General features: G+C 41.8%; 1 pseudogene; it reads right to left on the bottom strand.

The window, feature by feature from the left end:
* Nucleotides 1–3,126: 3,126 nt before the first annotated feature.
* LOC116456912 (small ribosomal subunit protein eS4, X isoform-like) lies at nt 3,127–4,092 on the bottom strand (annotated as a pseudogene).
* Nucleotides 4,093–20,309: the final 16,217 nt, after the last annotated feature.

The following is a 20,309-nucleotide window of genomic DNA, read 5'->3' as shown; positions in this document are numbered from 1 at the left end:
TCCCCTTTCCTTTCCATAGGGACTGGGGACCCAGTATGATAAAATCAGTAACTGAGCTATCCTTGATCCAGGGGGAAGAATATGCAGACCTTTACAGTCCATCATAACCTATATCTCTCCCTGATAATCACTATCAATTACCATGGTGAGCACATTAATTCCTTTACTAGATAGGCTAGACCACCCTATGACTAAACCCACTGTTCCCGAAGGCAGCGGGCCCCAGATCCCGGTCGCAACTGTTTTGGGGTCTTCTCCTTCTTTTAGCACTAATTTGTTGAGGCAGAGTAAGTCCAGTCCTGTGCTCCCAGTGGTGGCTGCTCTGAGAGAGAGGACTGTGGGCTTCCCATCTGATCGAGGAAAGCTGCTGGCATTGCCCCAGTTGTGAGCGGGGCCTGGGGCTTGCCCCTCATGAAGTTGCCTGACTGGTTTTTTATGGGGTTGGCATTTTTATCAAATTTAGACATGCACTGATTTGCCCAATGTTTCCCCTTCCTACATCGGGGACATATAGAAGGGGGTTCTTTCCCTGAATTACCTTGGTCTCTACTATGGGAGCATTCCCTCTTCATATGATCTGGCTCTCCGCATAGAAAACAATTTGGGTTTCTCTCCCTTTTCACTTTAGGAGGCCTTAATGCCATAGCCAATATCTTGGCTTTGTTTTTCTCAGTTCCTACCAGCTGACACGCTCATAGAAGCTCCCCAACTGTGGCTGCCTTTCCTTTGATTGCCTGCATTGCCTGCTGGCAACCCACATTAGCGTTTTCAAAAGCCAGTTGCAACAATAAGATATCAGCAGCTTGGGTATGACTAATTTGTCTCTTCATTGCCTGGGTTAACTGACTGATAAACTCAACAAATGGCTCCTGAGGCCCTTGTCGAACATTTACGAAAGATCCCTGTTGAACTCCGCTTTTGGGAATTCCGTCCCAAGCCCTGAGAGCACACAAAGACACTTGAACATAGGCCTGGGGATCAAAATCTAGTTGTTGTACATTGGCATGAGGACCCCTCCCTTGGAGCATATCAGCTGTTACGTCTTGCCCAGCCACCTGATTCTGGTGGCTTGTTCGTACAACTCATTGTATCCTGCCTTCCAGAGGAGGTATTGGCTAGGCTACAAAGTTGTTTTAGCTAGCATTGACCAGTCCCATGGGGTCATATGCAAGTGGCCTGCCAAGGCCTTAATCATTCCTTTCGTAAATGGGCTAGCGGCTCCATTTTCTTTAACGCTTTTTCTTGGCTCTTCATAAGGTTAAAAGAAACAAGTTGTGGCCAGGCCTGGTGGCTCACGCCTGTAATCCCAGCACTTTGGGAGGCCGAGGCGGGCGGATCACGAGGTCAGGAGATTGAGACCATCCTGGCTAACATGGTGAAGCCCCATCTCTACTAAAAATACAAAAAATTAGCCGGGCGTGGTGTTGGGCGCCTGTAGTCCCAGCTACTGGGGAGGCTGAGGCAGGAGAATGGTTTGAACCCAGGAGGCGGAGCTTGCAGTGAGCTGAGATCGCGCCACTGCACTCCAGTCTGGGCAACAGAGCAAGACTCCGTCTCAAAAAAAAAAAAAAAAGAAACGAGTTTATGTACCTGATTGCTATGTCGGTCTTGCATTACCGGGCAGGCTAAAAGCTCCCCCTCTAATGCTTCTTGCTTAAGACAAGGCCCCATAGCTGGAGTGTGTTTCTTTGTTTCTTGTCTTTTTTCCTACTTATTGGAGGAGGTGGCTCAGGCAAAACCTCCATTTCCTCTTTGTTATTTTGGCCCAGTGATAGTGGGGCTGAGGGAAAAGGAGGCAGTAAGGCAGGCGACATTTCCTCCTCCTTCCCCTTTTTAGGCTTTTCTGTGTATAATGGGACCAAAGCCGTCGTTACTAGAGCCCATAGTGTTAAAGATGATGCTGGGACCTGTTGCCCTTGTGCATAATGCTGTTTAAGATTTCTCCCCACTTGTTCCCAGAGTTCTACATCTAGCATGCCTTCTTTTGGGAACCATGGATTATGGTTTACTACAGTTTGCATTAGGTCTCTTAACTGAGCCTGTGAAACTGGGGCTCCACTAGCCTTAAGAAGCTGTTTCAACACTTTTATATACTGTTTCTGTTGAGCTAATAACTGTTGTCCCATGATGAAACCTCAGCCTGAACTTGGAGATCCCAAGTGGGCACCAATGACTTACTGATTACTCACTTGACCACATGGTCCTTTTCACTTTCGTTTCAAGGGGTCCGTCATGCTTCCTTCGCAGTGTTGGTCACATTGGGGTCACAACCTGTGGGGGTCTGTCCTGCAGACCCTGACTCAACGACGGATGAATAATGTACAGTGACACAGATATTATGCTTGTCATTCCAGCTTGAAGGTCCAGGCCACTTACAGACTCTAAGAAGAGTGCTGTCAGCCACAGCCCTGACTCACTGGCCCTCCCGGTATTTATTCAGTACACCTTAAATGACAAAAGTCTCAAGTAAACACCATTAGAGGGTAATCAACCTGGTCACCTTCCTCCACTCCCCTCCCCACAGAGAGCTATCCTGCCCACAAATGATCAAAGGTTAGTTTTAGAACCACATGAGTAAACAAGCTATTTAGATAAACTACTCTACATTCCTATGTTAATTACCCTTGCTCAAAGAGGATTAGGCTGCCTTCAGCCATAACTCTATCTTGAAGCTTTTGCAAAAACCTTTTGGCCTTCCAAGAAGGTTTGTGTTTTATTTTATAATTTTCTCCACCATCCTGACTGAACCCCCGCAGATTTCCAGTTTTATTCCACTGTGGTCTGAGAGAGTGCTTCATATAATTTCAATTTTCTTAAATTTATTGAGGCTCGTTCTGTGGCCTATCAATCATATGGTCTATCTTGGAGAAAGTTCCATGCACTGTTGAATAGAATGTTTATTCTGTGGTTGTTGGATGGAATGTTCTGTATGTATCTCTAAGTCCATTTGTTCTAGGGTATAGTTTAAATCCATTGTTTCTTTGTTAACTGTCTTGATGACCTGTCTAGTGCTGTCAGTGGAGTATTGAAGTCCCCCACTATTATTGTGTTGCTGTCTATCTCATTTCTTAGGTCTATTAGTAATTATTTTATAAATTTGGGAGCTCCAGTGTTAGGTGCATATATGTTTAGGACTGTGATATTTTCCTGTTGGACTAGTCCTTTTATCATTATATAATGTCCCTCTTTGTCCTTTTAAACTGCTGTTGCTTTTTTTTCCCTATTAATTCCTGCCACATTATTTTTAATTATGTACAAAGATTTAACATGTCACCCAGGGACCATTTCACCCACTGCTCTCTTTGGCCTCCAGTCTTTTGTCTTTCTCTTCAGCAATAGTGAGGCAGATACCCTTTCCTCGGGGAAGAGAAATCCATGGTTTGTTGCCTTTGCCAATAACAAAAATGTTGGAAAGTCGAGTGGCAAAGCTGTTGCCATTGACATCTTTCATGTGAACCATGTCAAAAGATCCAGGGTGCCTCTCTCTGTTGGTGATCACACCAATTTTTCCCAGGTTAGCACCTCCAGTCACCATACACAGGTTACCAGTATACCAGTGTTAAACTTGATGAAATCAGTAATCTTACCAGTCTCCAAATAAGTCTGAATGGTATCATTTACCTTGATGAGGGGATCAGGGTAGCGGATGCTGCAAGCATCATGAGTCACCAGATGAGGGATTCCTTTTGTGCCCACAAAGATTTTTCTCACTTTGCCCAATTTGTACTTATTAGCCTCCTCGGGTGTAATACGATGTACAGCAAAGCAACCCTTGGTGTCATAGATCAGAGGAAAATTATCTCCCGTCTTGTCAATGCTGATGACATCCATGAATCCAGCAGGGTAGGTTATATCAGTTCATACCTTGCCATCAACCTTAATGAACCCCTGCATGCAAATCTTTACTTCATCTCCTATTTCCTAAAGAACATACTTAAGTCTGTTCCTTAGGAAAATGGGGAGGGGGAGATACTCTCTCAACTTGTGAGGACTGGTGGATGGACAAGGAGCAAACACACCGGTCAATTTATCCAACATCCAATGCTTTGGAGTTGCTACCTACTTCAGATGCTTCTTGGGACCACAAGCCATGGCTGCATTAGGCAAGGAAAGAGGACCTCTCTTCCAGTGTGTGTAGAAATTATAAACTGCTGTTGCTTTAAAGTTGTTTTGTCTGATATAAAAATAGCTACTCCTTCTCACTTTTGGTGTCCATTTGCATGAAATGTCTTTTTCCACCCCTTTACCTTAAGTTTATATGAGTCCTTATGTGTTAGGTGAGTCTCTTGAAGGCAGCAGGTGGTTGGTTGGTGAATTCTTATACATTCTGCCATTCTGTATCTTTTTTTTTTTTTTTTTTTTTTTTGAGACGGAGTCTTGCTCTGTTGCCCAGGCTGGAGTGCAATGGCATGATCTCAGCTCACTGCAACCTCTGCCTCCCGGGTTCAAGCAATTCTCCTGCTTCAGCTTCCTGAGTAGCTGGGATAAAGGCGCTTGCCACCACGCCTGGCTAATTTTTGTATTTTTAGTAGAGACGGGGTTTCACTATGTTGGTCAGGCTGGTCTCAAACTCCTGACCTCGTGATCTGCCAAATTCGGCCTCCCAAAGTGCTGGGATTACAGGTGTGAGCCACCACACCTGGCCCATTCTGTATCTTTTAAGTGGAGCATTTAGGCCATTTACATTCACTGTTAGTATTGTGATGTGAGATACCATTCCATTCATTGTGTTATTTGTTGCTTGTATACCTTGGTTTTTTGTTTTTGTTTTTTAAGTTGTATTTTGTTTTATAGGTCCTGTGAGATTTATGCTTTAAAGGGGTTCTGTTTTGATGTGTTTCCCGGATTTGTTTCAAGATTTACAGCTCCTTTTAGCTGTTCTTGTCATGGTCTCTTGGTAGTGGTGAATTCTCTCAGCATTTGTTTGTATGGAAAACACTATCTTTCCTTCATATATGAAGCCAGTTTCACTGGATACAGAATTCTTGGCTGCTAATTGTTTTGTTTGAGGAGGCTAAAAATAGGCCCCAATCATTTCTAGCTTGCAGGATTTCTGCTGAGAAATCTGCTGTTAATCTGATAGGTTTTCGTTTATAGGTTACCTGGTGCTTTTGTCTCATAGCTCTTAAGATTCTTTCCTTCAGGCCGGGCGCGGTGGCTCACGCTTGTAATCCCAGCACTTTGGGAGGCCGAGGCGGGCGGATCACGAGGTCAGGAGATCGAGACCACAGTGAAACCCCGTCCCTACTAAAAATACAAAAAATTAGCCAGGCATGGTGGTGGGCGCCTGTAGTCCCAGCTACTTGGAGAGGCTGAGGCAGGAGAATGGCGTGAACCCGGGAGGCGGAGCTTGCAGTGAGCCGAGATTGCGCCACTGCACTCCAGCCTGGGCGAGAGAGCGAGACTCCGTCTCAAAAAAAAAAAAAAAAAAAAAAAAAAGATTCTTTCCTTCATCTTAAATTTAGATAACCTGATGGCAGTGTGCCTAGGTGATGACCTTTTTGTGATGAATTTCCCAGGTGTTCTTTGTGCTTCTTGTGTTTGAATATCTAGTTCTCTAGCAAGGCCAGGGAAATTTTCCTCGATTATTCCCCCAAAAATATGTTTTCCAAACTTTTAGATTTATTTTCTTCCTCAGAATGCTGATTATTCTTAGGTGAATGGTTTCGTTTAACATAATCGTAGACTTCTTGGAGGCTTTGTTCACATTTCTTATTCTTTTTTCTTTTTCTTAATCTTTTTTACTAAGTAAAGGGGTAACAAATTTCATAAAATGTGAGAAGTAGAAAAACCTTTTCACGTCAAAATTAAAGAAACTGAAATCAAGCAAAGTTGAAACTTGTCTACGGTAATCAAAAAAAAATCTGATTAATGCCAAAGATAGAAGTGTAATTCAAGTCTTCTTGTGTTCTTTTTAATCACAGCTGTTGCAGTATGGTACCATAATGTAGCTCCATAGATAGTTGATTATTAGAGAAAACAGAGGTGTGATAAAAAATTTACGTCACTGGGTAGGCCAATTGACACCACTGATTAGAATATACAACTAATGAGGTCAGGATCAAGTGTTCAACCTCACTCTTTTTATTATTATTATTATTATACTTTAAGTTTTAGGGTACATGTGCACAATGTGCAGGTTTGTTACATATGTATACATGTGCCATGTTGGTGTGCTGCACCCATTAACTTGTCATTTAGCATTAGGTGTATCTCCTAATGCTACCCCTCCCCCCTCCCCCCACCCCACAACAGTCCCCGGAGTGTGATGTTCCTCTTCCTGTGTCCATGTGTTCTCATTGTTCAATTCCCACCTATGAGTGAGAACATGCGGTGTTTGGTTTTTTGTCCTTGCGAAAGTTTACTGAGAATGATGATTTCCAGTTTCATCCATGTCCCTACAAAGGACATGAACTCATCATTTTTAATGGCTGCATAGTATTCCATGGTGTATATATGCCACATTTTCTTAATCCAGTCTATCGTTATTGGACATTTGGGTTGGTTCCAAGTCTTTGCTATTGTCAATAGTGCCGCAATAAACATACATGTGCATGTGTCCTTATAGCAGCATGATTTATAGTCCTTTGGATATATACCCAGTAATGGGATGGCTGGGTCAAATGGTATTTCTAGTTCTAGATCCCTGAGGAATTGCCACACTGACTTCCACAATGGTTGAACTAGTTTACAGTCCCACCAACAGTGTAAAAGTGTTCCTATTTCTGCACATCCTCTCCAGCACCTGTTGTTTCCTGACTTTTTAATGATCGCCATTCTAACTGGTATGAGATGGTATCTCATTGTGGTTTTGATTTGCATTTTTCTGATGGCCAGTGATAATGAGCATTTTTTCATGTGTTTTTTGGCTGCATAAATGTCTTCTTTTGAGAAGTGACTGTTCATGTCCTTTGCCCACTTTTTGTTGGGGTTGTTTGTTTTTTTCTTATAAATTTTTTTTTAGTTCATTGCAGATTCTGGATATTAGCCCTTTGTCAGATGAGTAGGTTGCGAAAATTTTCTCCCATTTTGTAGGTTGCCTGTTCACTCTAATGGTAGTTTCTTTTGCTGTGCAGCAGCTCTTTAGTTTAATTAGATCCCATTTGTCAATTTTGGCTTTTGTTGCCATTGCTTTTGGTGTTTTAGACATGAAGTCCTTGTCCATGCCTACGTCCTGAATGGTAATGCCTAGGTTTTCTTCTAGGGTTTTTATGGTTTTAGGTCTAACATGTAAGTCTTTAATCCATCTTGAATTAATTTTTGTATAAGGTGTAAGGAAGGGATCCAGTTTCAGCTTTCTACATATGGCTAGCCAGTTTTCCCAGCACCATTTATTAAATAGGGAATCCTTTCCCCATTGCTTGTTTTTGTCAGGTTTGTCAAAGATCAGATGCTTGTAGATATGCAGCGTTATTTCTGAGGGCTCTGTTCTGTTCCGTTGATCTATATCTCTGTTTTGGTACCAGTACCATGCTGTTTTGGTTACTGTAGCCTTGTAGTATAGTTTGAAGTCAGGTAGCATGATGCCTCCAGCTTTGTTCTTTTGGCTTAGGATTGACTTGGTGATGCGGGCTCTTTTTTGCTTCCATATGAACTTTAAAGTAGTTTTTTCCAATTCTGTGAAGAAAGTCATTGGTAGCTTGATGGGGATGGCATTGAATCTATAAATTACCTTGGGCAATATGGCCATTTTCACGATATTGATTCTTCCTACCCATGAGCATGGAATATTCTTCCATTTGTTTGTATCCTCTTTTATTTCATTGAGCAGTGGTTTGTAGTTCTCCGTGAAGAGGTCCTTCACATCCCTCGTAAGTTGGATTCCTAGGTATTTTATTCTCTTTGAAGCAATTGTGAATGGGAGTTCACTCATGATTTGGCTCTCTGTTTGTCTGTGATTTGTGTACAAGAATGCTTGTGATTTTTGTACATTGATTTTGTATCCTGAGACTGCTGAAGTTTCTTATCAGCTTAAGGAGATTTTGGGCTGAGACGATGGGGTTTTCTAGATATACAATCATGTCATCTGCAAACAGGGACAATTTGACTTCCTCTTTTCCCAATTGAATACCCTTTATTTCCTTCTCCTGCCTAATTGCCCTGGCTAAAACTTCCAACACTATGTTGAATAGGAGCGGTGAGAGAGGGCATCCCTGTCTTGTGCCAGTTTTCAAAGGGAATGCTTCCAGTTTTTGCCCATTCAGTATGATATTGGCTGTGGGTTTGTCATAGATAGCTCTTATTATTTTGAGATATGTCCCATCAGTACCTAATTTATTGAAAGTCTTTCACATGAAGGGTTGTTGAATTTTGTCAAAGGCCTTTTCTGCATCTATTGAGATAATCATGTGGTTTTTGTCTTTGGTTCTGTTTATATGCTGGATTACATTTATTGATTTGCATATGTTGAACCAGCCTTGCATCCCAGGGATGAGGCCCACTTGATCATGCTGGATAAGCTTTTTAATGTGCTGCTGGATTCGGTTTGCCAGTATTTTGTTGAGGATTTTTGCATCAATGTTCATCAAGGATATTGGTCTAAAATTTTCTTTTTTTATTGTGTCTCTGCCCGACTTTGGTATCAGGATGATGCTGGCCTCATAAAATGAGTTAGGGAGGATTCCCTCTTTTTCTATTGATTGGAATAGTTTCAAATGGAATTGTACCAGTTCCTCCTTGTACCTCTGGTAGAATTCAGCTGTGAATCCATCTGGTCCTGGACTTTTTTTGGTTGGTAAGCTATTGATTATTGCCACAATTTCAGAGCCTGTTATTGGTCTATTCAGAGATTCAACTTCTTCCTGGTTTAGTCTTGGGAGGGTGTATGTGTCGAGGAATTTATCCATTTCTTCTAGATTTTCTAGTTTACTTGAGTAGAGGTGTTTGTAGTATTCTCTGATGGTAGTTTGTATTTCTGTGGGTCGGTGGTGATATCCCCTTTATCATTTTTTATTGCGTCTATTTGATTCTTCTCTCTTTTCTTATTAGTCTTGCTAGCGGTCTATCAATTTTGTTGATCTTTTCAAAAAACCAGCTCCTGGATTCATTAATTTTTTGAACGGTTTTTTGTGTCTCTATTTCCTGCAGTTCTGCTCAGATTTTAGTTATTTCTTGCCTTCTGCTAGCTTTTGAATGTGTTTGCTCTTGCTTTTCTAGTTCTTTTAATTGTGATGTTAGGGTGTCAATTTTGGATCTTTCCTGCTTTCTCTTGTGGGCATTTAGTGCTATAAATTTCCCTCTACACACTGCTTTGAATGTGTCCCAGAGATTCTGGTATGTTGTGTCTTTGTTCTCGTTGGTTTCAAAGAACATATTTATTTCTGCCTTCATTTCATTATGTACCCAGTAGTCATTCAGGAGCAGGTTGTTCAGTTTCCATGTAGTTGAGTGGTTTTGAGTGAGTTTCTTAATCCTGAGTTCTAGTTTGATTGCACTGTGGTCTGAGAGACAGTTTGTTATAATTTCTGTTCTTTTGCATTTGCTGAGGAGAGCTTTACTTCCAACTATGTGGTCAATTTTGCAATAGGTGTGGTGTGGTGCTGAAAAAAATGTATATTCTGTTGATTTGGGGTGGAGAGTTCTGTAGATGTCTATTAGGTCCACTTGGTGCAGAGCTGAGTTCAATTTCTGGGTATCCTTGTTAACTTTCTGTCTCGTTGCTCTGTCTAATGTTGACAGTGGGGTGTTAAAGTCTCCCATTATTATTGTGTGGGAGTCTAAGTCCCTTTGTAGGTCACTCAGGACTTGCTTTATGAATCTGGGTGCCCCTGTATTGGGTGCATATGTATTTAGGATAGTTAGCTCTTCTTGTTGAATTGATCTATTTACCATTATGTAATGGCCTTCTTTGTCTCTTTTGTTCTTTGTTGGTTTAAAGTCTGTTTTATCAGAGACTAGGGTTGCAACCCCTGCCTTTTTTTGTTTTCCATTTGCTTGGTAGATCTTCCTCCATCCTTTTATTTTGAGCCTATGTGTGTCTCTGCACGTGAGATGGATTTCCTGAATACAGCACACTGATGGGTCTTGACTCTTTATCCAATTTGCCAGTCTGTGTCTTTTAATTGAAGCATTTAGCCCATTTACAGGTTTTTTTTTTTTTTTTTGAGACGAAGTCTCGCTGTTGCCCAGGCTGGAGTGCAGTGGCGCGATCTCGGCTCACTGTAGGCTCTGCCCCCCGGGGTTCATGCCATTCTCCTGCCGCAGCCTCCCGAGTAGCTGGGACTACAGGTGACCGCCACCTTGCCCAGCAAATTTTTTGTATTTGTAGTAGAGAGAGGGTTTCACCATGTTAGCCAGGATGGTCTCGATCTCCTGACCTCGTCATCCGCCTGCCTCGGCCTCCCAAAGTGCTGGGATTACAGGCATGAGCCACCGCGCCCGGCCAGTCCATTTACATTTAAAGTTAATATTGTTATGTGGGAATTTGATCCTGTCATTATGATGTTAGCTGGTTATTTTGCTCATTAGTTGATGCAGTTTCTTCCTAGCCTCAATGGTCTTTACTATTTGGCATGATTTTGCAGTGGCTGGTACCGGTTTTTCCTTTCCATGTTTAGTGCTTCCTTCAGGAGCTCTTTTAGGGCAGGCCTGGTGGTGACACAATCTCTCAGCATTTGCTTGTCTGTAAAGTATTTTATTTCTCCTTCACTTATGAAGCTTAGTTTGGCTGGATATGAAATTCTGGGTTGAAAATTCTTTTCTTTAAGAATGTTGAATATTGGCCCCCACTCTCTTCTGGCTTGTAGAGTTTCTGACGAGATATCAGCTGTTAGTCTGATGGGCTTCCCTTTGTGGGTAACCCGACCTTTCTCTCTGGTTGCTCTTAACATTTTTTCCTTCATTTCAACTTTGGTGAATTTTACAATTATGTGTCTTGGAGTTGCTCTTCTCGAGGAGTATCTTTGTGGCGTTCTCTGTATTTCCTGAATCTGAATGTTGGCCTGCCTTGCTAGATTGGGGAAGTTCTCCTGGATAATATCCTGCAGTGTTTTCCAACTTGGTTCCATTCTCCCCGTCACTTTCAGGTACACCAATCAGACGTAGATTTGGTCTTTTCACATAGTTAGTCCCATATTTCTTGGAGGCTTTGTTCATTTCTTTTTATTCTTTTTTCTCTAAACTTCCCTTCTCACTTCAAAATTCATTCATTTCATCTTCCATCACTGATACCCTTTCTTCCAGTTGATCTCATCGGCTACTGAGGCTTGTGCATTCGTCACGTAGCTCTTGTGCCTTGGTTTTCAGCTCCATGAGGTCCTTTAAGGACTTCTCTGTATTGGTTATTCTAGTTATCCATTCGTCTAATTTTTTTTCAAAGCTTTTAACTTCTTTGCCATTGGTTCGAATTTCCTCCCATAGCTCGGAGTAGTTTGATCGTCTGAAGCCTTCTTCTCTCAACTCATCAAAGTCATTCTCCGTCCAGCTTTGTTCCGTTGCTGGTGAGGAGCTGTGTTCCTTTGGCGGAGGAGAGGCACTCTGATTTTTAGAGTTTCCAGTTTTTCTGCTCTGTTTTTTCCCCCATCTTTGTGGTTTTATCTACTTTTGGACTTTGATGATAGTGATGCACAGATGGGTTTTTGGTGTGGATGTACTTTCTGTTTGTTAGTTTTCCTTCTAACAGACAGGACCCTCAGCTGCAGGTCTGTTGGAGTTTGCTAGAGCTCCACTCCAGACCCTGTTTGCCTGAGTATCAGCAGCGGTGGCTGCAGAACAGTGGATTTTTGTGAACCGCGAATGCTGCTGCCTGATCATTCCTCTGGAAGTTTTGTCTCAGAGGAGTACCTGGCTGTGTGAGGTGTCAGTCTGCCCCTACTGGGGGGTGCCTCCCAGTTAGGCTGCTCGGGGGTCAGGGACCCACTTGAGGAGGCAGTCTGCCTGTTCTCAGATCTCCAGCTGCATGCTGGGAGAACCACTACTCTCTTCAAAGCTGTCAGACAGGGACATTTAAGTCTGCAGAGGTTACTGCTGTCTTTTTGTTTGTCTGTGCCCTGCCCCCAGAGGTGGAGCCTTACAGAGGCAGGCAGGCCTTCTTGAGCTGTGGTGGGCTCCACCCGGTTCGAGCTTCCCGGCTGCTTTGTTTACCTAAGCAAGCCTGGGCGATGGCGGGTGCCCCTCCCCCAGTCTTGCTGCCACCTTGCTGTTTAACCTCAGACTGTTGTTGTGCTAGCAATCAGCAAGACTCGGTGGGCACAGGACCCTCTGAAGCAGGTGTGGGATATAATCTCCTGGTGTGCCGTTTTTTAAGCCCATTGTAAAAGTGCGGTATTAGGGTGGGAGTGACCCAATTTTCCAGGTGTCGTCTGTCACCCCTTTCTTTGACTAGGAAAGGGAACTCCCTGACCCCTTGCGCTTCCCGAGTGAGGCAATGCCTCACCCTGCTTTGGCTCACGCACAGTGCGCTGCACCGACTGTCCTGCGCCCACTGTCTGACACTCCCTAGTGAGATGGACCCATTACCTCAGATGGAAATGCAGAAATCACCCGTCTTCTGCGTCTCTCACGCTGGGAGCTGTAGACCGGAGCTGTTCCTATTTGGCCATCTTGGCTCTACCCCTCTCTTTTTTCTTTGTCTTTGTTGGATTGGGTTAATTTGAAGACATTACCTTCGAGCTCTGAATTAATTTCTTCTACTTATTCGATTCTATTGTTGAGACTTACTTTCCAGAGCATTTTGCATTTCTATAAATGTTTCCATTGTTTCCCTGATGTTTTGATTATTTTTTATTTATGCTATCATCTATTTCATTGAATATTTCTCCCTTCACTTCTTGTATCATTTTTTTGGTTTCCTTACATTGGGCTTTGCCTTTCTCAGGTGCCTCCCTGATTGGCTCAATAACTAAACTTCTGAATCTTTTTCAGGTAAATCAAGGATTCCTTCTTGGTTTGTGTCCATTGCTGGTGAGCTAGTGTGATTTTCTGGGGGTGTTAATGAACCTTGTTATGTCATAGTACCAGAGTTGGTTTTCTGATTCCTTCTCACTTGGGTAGGTTCTGTCAGAGGGAAGGTCTAGGGCTGAAGGCTGTTGTTCAGATTCTTTTGTCCTACAGGGTGTTCTCTTGATGTAGTACTCTCCCCCTTTTCCTATGGATGTGGCTTCCTGAGAGCCGAGCTGAAGTGATTGTTATCTCTCTTCTGGATCTAGCCACCCAGCAAGTCTACCAGGCTCCAGGCCGGTACTCAGGGTTGTCTGCACAGAGTCCTGTGATGTGAACTGTCTGTGGGTCTCTCAGCCAGGGATACCAGCACAGCATTTGGGGTGTCTCCTGGGTCCTGCAGGAGTAATCCGCTTCCTTCAGAGAGTCTATGGGTCCCCTTGAGTTTCCTGATTTAGTTCTGCAGTTGTTCTGGAGCAAAAATTAATAATCCAAGCCTCCATATGCTGCTCTGTCCATCCGAGCCGGAGCTGCAGTCTAGTGCTACCTCCCATCTGCCACAATCCCACAACTCCGCCCTTGTTTGTTTCTTTTTAAAGTTTTTGACTTACTTAATGTCTATTTATTTCATCTAAGTATAGCTACTCCTGCTTTTTTCTTTTTTTTTTTTTTTTTTGGTTTCCAAGTACATGGAATTTCACTTTCCATCCCTTCACTTTCAGTCTGTGTGTCATTATAGGTGAAATAAGTTTCTTACAGGTAACATATAGTTATGTTGTAAAAGTTATTAAGAAATTATTTTAGGCAGATAGAGAGGAAAAGGGGTCCTTGGGAAGTTTTCATTTTTTATTAAGGAGATTATCCTTTCCTAATGGTGTCTTCTTGGTTGAAAATTAGTTGACTGTTATATACTTGGGTTTACATCTGGGCTGTCTGTTTTATTCCATTGGTCTTTGTGTGTGTTTTTATGTCACTATCACATTGTTTTGAATTACTCTGGCTTTATAATGGATCTTGGGATCGGGTAGTGTGATGCCTCCAGCTTCGTTGTTTTGCTTAGATTTGCCTTGGCTATTTGGGGTCTTTTGTGACTCCATATGAAATTTTGATTTTTTTCTATTTGAAAATTGTCATTGGAATTTTGACAGATTGCGTTGAATGTGTAGTCATCCATTTTTGAATGGTATTTTTGCTTGATGTAAAATTTGAGATTGACAAGTTTTTATTTCAGTATTTGAAAGATGCTGTTACATTGTCTTCTTGCTCCCATTGTTTCTAATTGGAACGTCAGCCATTACCTCTGTTATTTCTCTACATTTAATACATTGCATGTCACTTTTTTTTTTTTTTTTTTTTTTTTTTGAGACGGAGTTTCACTCTTGTTGCCCAGGCTGGAGTGCAATGGTGCGATCTTGGCTCACTACAACCTCTGCCTCCCAGGTACAAGTGATTCACCACGCCCTGCTCATTTTTTTTTGTATTTAGTAGAGATGGGATTTCTCCATGTTAGGCTGGTCGCAAACTCCAGACCTCAGGTGATCCACCTGCCTCAACCTCCCAAAGTGCTGGGATTACAGGCGTGCACCACTGTGCCCGGCCAATGTCACTTTCTTCTGAGTATTTTGAGTATTTTGTATCTTTGATTTTCAGCAGTTTGACTATGATGTGTGTAGGTTTGAGTTCCTTTTGATGTATTCTTGTAGAAGTTCCCTAGGCTTCTTGGATTTGTAGGTTGATGTTTTTCATGACATATGGGAAAATTTCAGGCACTATTTCTTAAAAAATTTTTTTTTCTGCTCTGTTGTCTCTCCATTCTCCTTAAAAACCACATTTTCAGGCCGGGCACAGTGGCTCACACCTGTAATCCCAGCGCTTTGGGAGGCTGAGGTGGGTGGATCACTTGAGGTCAGGAGTTCAAGACCAGCCTGGCCAACAAGGTGAAACCCCATCTCTACTAAAAATGCAAAAATTAGCCAGGTGTGGTGGTACGTGCCTGTAGTCCCAGCTACTCCGGAGGCTGAACGAGGAGAATCACTTGAACTCGGGAGGTGGAGGTTGCAGTGAGCCGAGATCGCACCACTGCACTCCAGCCTGGGTGACAGAGAGAGAGAGAGACTGTCGCAAAACAAACAGAACCATACATTTTCCTTTAATTCTGTAAACACTTTTGTTTCTTTGTACATATTTAAAATAGCTTCTTTAAAGTCTTTGGGGCATCTCAAGGTTAGTTTTTATTGACTTTTTTGTCTGGACTCTGGGTCATAGTTTCCTTTCTTTGCATGTCTAGTGGTTATTTATTTATTTATGAGACGGGATCTAGCTCTGTTTTCCAGGCTTGTCTTGAACTCTTAGCCTCAAGTGAGCCTCAGGAGTAGCTGGGATTACAGGTGTGAGCCATCACACCCAGCTTGTAATTTTTTATTGTAGTCTTTATATAGTGGGTGAATTGTAATAGATTGTGAATTCTGTTGGCTTGTTCTGAAAAGTTGATAGTTTTTATTCATGTAGGCAGTTCAAAGATAATCATCTTGAATATATGGTAAGTGCCAGGTTTATTCTGAGTCTAATTTAGTAGAACATAACCTCCAAAATTTCCCCCTGTGGATCGTATGGGTTTAGTTTTATGCTTTGTGGGCCTTACTCTAGCACAATGCTTCATTCTCAGGGGGACTTTCTGGTGTCTAAGCTGGATGTGTGGAGTATCAGGTGTTGATGCTCCACTCTAGCTGGGCTGGGACTCCAGCATCCTCTGGCACTTTTTAGCTTCTAGTATCTCTGTTCTCTTTCAACTTAGTAGCTACTGCTTTCTGGCAAATTGCATATAGTGTTGCACTGTACATAAGCCCTTGGCAAAGACCTCACAGAGAACTCTCTCACATGGGCTTTTGCAAGATAATGTCAAGCCTGACAAGAAAAAAATGTGTCTCTTTTAAGATCCAATTTCAGTGTATCTGCATCTACCGTGCTTTGAGTTATTATGAAAAAGTGATGAAAAAAAAACCCCCAAATTATGAGCTAGCCTCTGTACAGCTTTTTCCCTCTTGATCTTGTAGATTCCAGCCATTGTGACTGCCCAGAACTCTGATCTCTCCCTGCTCAGCTCAGTGGGAGCACTGTGGTCTGCCTGGACGCCACTCACTGTGCTAGAGTCAGGGTAATGTCTTTAAGCAGACAGCCAGGCATTCATGTGACTTACCTCAGGAACTTTCCTTCTTTTGGGGGTGACTGTCTTGTGCTGCATTTTGTCTAATGTCTAAAAGAAATTGCCTTACATATATTTTGTCCAATTTTATGGTTAAGGCAGGTAAGCTAGTCAGGTAGTAGTTACGCTGTTACATCAGCAGAAAGCTGACAATCCTAGGAAGTACCTAGCCTCTAGCTTGAATATCTGCTCATCTTCAAGACACGAAGATCTGCCAGCTTTGCTCAAGGTATCTGAATACAGAGGAAACATCCAATGAGTGCTTTTTAGACGCAATGCTTATAAAGTATAAATATAGTATATATTTAGTAAATATTTGATAAACTAATGATAAGCCATTATAGCTTATACCATTTTCCATTTCTCAGCAATTCAAATAATCACCATGTACTATACTTTATGTCTTGCTTGGCTTTTCTGTAGGAAAACTTTGGACCTTATTGAGAAGAGGAAAACACTTAATAATTAGGCAGAAGTCCTAGTGGCAGCCACCAGAGCTCTACTGCATTCAGACACTGTTCACACACTGACCATTCATGTGTGTTCAGCATCTGAACTTGGCCTTGTGACGTAGAGACCCTGATGAAAGCTAATGTTTCTGTTTTCATGAAAATATTCAATCTAGGGAACACCTTAGAGGAAAAAAGCCTTTTAGGTAAGATTGGTTTGGAAATTGGGAATGACCCAGCTTGTGCCTATATATGTGGGCCTGCAATCAACTTCTGTGGTAGGAGTTGCCTGCCTGAAGGGAAACTTTTTACATAGGATTAAAAAAAATGATATTAATTTAAAAACAAATATTTTAAATATGTTCAAAGCTAGTGAAAGTAAAAATAAACTAATTAATATTACCCCAGTATTAAGAATTTAGCACACCTACAACCATCTGATCTACAACAAACCTGACAAAAACAAGCAATGGGGAAAGGACTCCCTATTTAATCAATGGTGCTGGGAGAACTGGCTAGCTGTATGCAGAAAATTGAAACTGAACCCTTTCCTTACACCTTATACAAAAATTATTAGTTCCAGATGGATTAAAGACTTAAATGTAAAACCCAAAACTATAAAATCCCTAGAAGAAAATCTAGGCAATACTATTTGGGACATAAGCACAGGCAAAGATTTTATAATGAAAATACCAAAAGCACTTGCAACACAAGCAAAAATTGACGAATGGGATCTAATTGAACTAAAGAGCTTCTGCACAGCAAAAGAAACTATCAATCACCAGAGCAAATAGACAACTTACAGAATGGGAGAACATTTTTGCAATCTGTCCATCTGACAAAAGTCTAATATCCAGAGTCTAATTTGTAAACAAATTTACAAGAAAAAACCCCATTAAAAAGTGGGCAAAGGACATGAACAGACACTTCTCAAAAGAAGACATGCATATAGCCAACAAACCTATGAAAAGAAGCTCAACATCACTGACCATTAGAGAAATCCTAATCAAAACCACAATGAGATACCATCTCACACCAGTCAGAATGGCGATTATTAAAATGTCAAAAAAAAATATAACAGATGCTGGCGAGATTGTGGAGAAAAAGGATCACCTTTACACTGTTGCTGGGAGTGTAAATTAGTTTAACCATTGTGGAAGACAGTGTGGCAATTCCTCAAAGATCTAAAAGCAGAAATACCATTTGACCCAGCAATACCGTTACTGGGTATATATCCAAAGGAATATAAATCATTCTATTATAAAGATACATGGATGCGTATGTTCACTGCACCACTATTCACAATAGCAAAGACATGGAATCAATCCAAATGTCCATCAATGATAGACTGGACAAATAAAATACTGTACATATATATATACACACCATGAAATACTATGCAGCCATAAAAAGAACAAGATCTTGTCATTTGCGTGGATATGCATGGAGCTGGAGGCTGTTATCCTTAGCAAACTAAGGCAGGAACAGAAAACCAAACACTGCATATTCTCACTTATAAGTGGGAGCTGAATGTTGAGAACACATGGACACATGGGGGGAACAACACGCACTGGGGCCTGTTGAGGAGGGGAGGGAGAGAATCAGGAAGAATAGCTAATGGATGCTGGGCTTAATATCTAGGTGATGGGATGATCTGTACAGCAAACCACCACACCACACGTTTACCTGTGTAACAAACCTGCACATACTGCATATGTACCCCTTAAAAGCTGAAGATAAAAAATTGTTTTTTAATGGTTTCTACCTGTAATCTCACTTTGGGAGGCTGACGCAGGAGGATTGCTTGAGCCCAGGAGTTTGAGACCAGCCTGGGCAACAAAGGGAGATCCCATCTCTACATAAAATTAAAAATTGCTGGGCACAGCAGCTTACACCTGTAATCCCAGCACTTTGGGAGGCCAAGGTGGGAGGATCGCTTGAGTCCAGGAGATCAAGATCAGCTTAGGCAATATAGTGAGACCCTGTCTCTACAAAAAAAATTTAAAAATTAGCCAGGTGTGTTGGTGTGTGCCTGTAGTCCCAGCTACTTGGGAGGCTGAGTTGGGAGGATCACTTGAGCCTGAGAGGTCAAGGAGGTCAAGGCTGCAGTGAGCCATGATCATGCCACTTCACCCCAGCCTGGGTAACACAGCGAGACCCTGTCTCCAAAAAAAAAAAAAAAAAAAAAAAAAGCACACACACATGCAAGTTTCTTGATATAGTGTATTCATAAATATTTTTTACTCTATCTGTCTCTTAAGAACCCAAGTGAAAGGATAATAAATTTTAAAAATATATAAATCAATGCAAATAAAGAGAATTGGAAAGGAGACAATTCTAGATGAAAGATTTCAACAAATTTTCAGAAGACAAAAGCAGCAGCAACAGATGTAACAGGGTGGAGAAAGCCATGATATAATTTGTGCAAAAGAGGATAGTGATGAAAAGTGAACTTGAGACTCAGAGCTGATAAGCACAAAAAGGGGCATACCAGCTTTTTGAACAGGGGCATGCAGCTGTTCTACATATGCACTAATAAACCATGAGACAACCATGGTTTATTAGTCCATATGTAGACTAGCTGCAACTCTTCATCTCTGCAAACTTCTGCAAAGAATTCCTAGCACCTATACCCCAAGAAAGGGTCCAACTTCTCATCTGATTTGCCTTAGAGCAGAGGTCTGCAAAGTGGCTCAAACCCTCTTCTTACAAATAAGGTTTTATTGAAATGCATCCTGTCTATTCATTTACATATTATCTATGGTAGAACTGCAAAGTTGCAACATAGACCTTATGGCCTGCAAAGCCTAAAATATTTTCTGGCCATTTACAGAAAAAAGTTTGCTGGCCACTGCCCAGAGTAGAGCCTACCAGAGGAGCTTCACCTGCACACTCAGAGCTTCAATAAATGTTTTAGTATCTTTCCCTAAAACTAAATAGACCATTAGGCATCCTAGATGCATGGCGAAAATCATTATGAAAGGGAAAATCCAAATTAAATAGGCAAAATAATAGAGAAAATAACTCAAGAAGAAATAAAAGAAATGGTTTTTAAAACTAATTGGTATGCTCAATGACAAAGGGAACTCTATTCTCACATTTCTATAAGGTTATTTCTTTGGAAAAAAGAGAATTTATGTTTCTGGTTGGTGAGTGGCAAGAGTTCAACATCACCAGGTGTGGTGGCTCACGCCTGTAATTCCAGCACTTTGGGAGATTGAGGTGAGTGGATCACTTGAGGCCAGGAGTTTGAGACCAGCCTGGCCAACATGGTGAAACCCTGTCTCTACCAAAAATACAAAAATTAGCCAGGTGTAGTGGCATGTGCCTGTAATCCCAGCTATTTGGGAGGCTAAGGCACGAGAATCACTTGAATCTGGGAGGCGAAGGTTGTGGTGAGCAGAGATTGCGCCTGGGCAACAGAGTGAGACCTTGTCTCAAAAAAACAAAAACAAAAGAAAAAAAAAAAGAGTTTGACATCAGTTGCTCCCCACAGCCCAAATGTTCTCTTTTTCTTTTTTTTTTTTTTTTGTGACAGGGTCTCGCTCTGTCGCCCAGGCTAGAGTGCAGTGGTGTGATCATTGCCCACTGCAGCCTCTACCTCTTGTTCAAGTGATCCTCCTGCCTTGGCCTCCTGAGTAGCTGGGACCACAGGTAAACACCACCATGCCTGGCTAATTTTTGTATTATTATTTTTTTTGTAGTGATACGGGTTTCACTATGTTGCCTCAGCTGGTCTCTAACTCCTTGGCTCAAGCAATCCTCCCATCTCAGCCTCCCAA

The sequence above is a fragment of the Hylobates moloch genome, unplaced genomic scaffold (genome assembly GCF_009828535.3).
Source record: "Hylobates moloch isolate HMO894 unplaced genomic scaffold, HMol_V3 SCAFFOLD_17, whole genome shotgun sequence".
NCBI classification, from domain to species: Eukaryota; Metazoa; Chordata; class Mammalia; order Primates; family Hylobatidae; genus Hylobates; species Hylobates moloch.
The sequence above is the reverse complement of the archived record's forward strand: the minus strand, read 5'-3'. Positions and strand labels throughout refer to the sequence as shown.